We start from the raw sequence: 385 nt of genomic DNA on the forward strand, positions 1-385 counted from the left end.
TTGTAAGCTATCCCTTCATTAAATTTTGCTGTTTCATATTAAGCTAGCCTGGTTATTATGCCGCACCATGATCCAGTAAAATTCATCCATTAAAAAAACAGAAGAGTAAATAAACTGAACAAATAAATCTTTCTTACAAAGCATAGTTGCATTTTTTTTCTTCCAAGTTATAAGCCTTTCAGAAAGAGTATGGAGCACTAGGGCATCTTGTACAGTGGTACATCAGTGGTACAGTGACACATCAGTGGTAGAGTGACACATCAGTGGTAGAGTGACACATCAGTGGTAGAGTGGTACATCAGTGGTAGAGTGGTACATTAGTGCTACAGTGGTTGAATGGTACATCAGTGGTAGAACGGTACATCAGTGGCAGAGTGGTAGGTAC

General features: G+C 39.2%; 1 protein-coding gene across 12 annotated transcripts in view; it reads right to left on the bottom strand.

The window, feature by feature from the left end:
• Robo1 (roundabout guidance receptor 1) overlaps positions 1 to 385 on the bottom strand; it is a 1,008,058-nt gene that overhangs the window by 40,615 nt on the left and 967,058 nt on the right. The gene's annotated exons all lie outside the window — the stretch shown is intronic.

Source organism: Microtus ochrogaster, chromosome 2, assembly GCF_000317375.1.
Source record: "Microtus ochrogaster isolate Prairie Vole_2 chromosome 2, MicOch1.0, whole genome shotgun sequence".
Taxonomy (NCBI): domain Eukaryota; kingdom Metazoa; phylum Chordata; class Mammalia; order Rodentia; family Cricetidae; genus Microtus; species Microtus ochrogaster.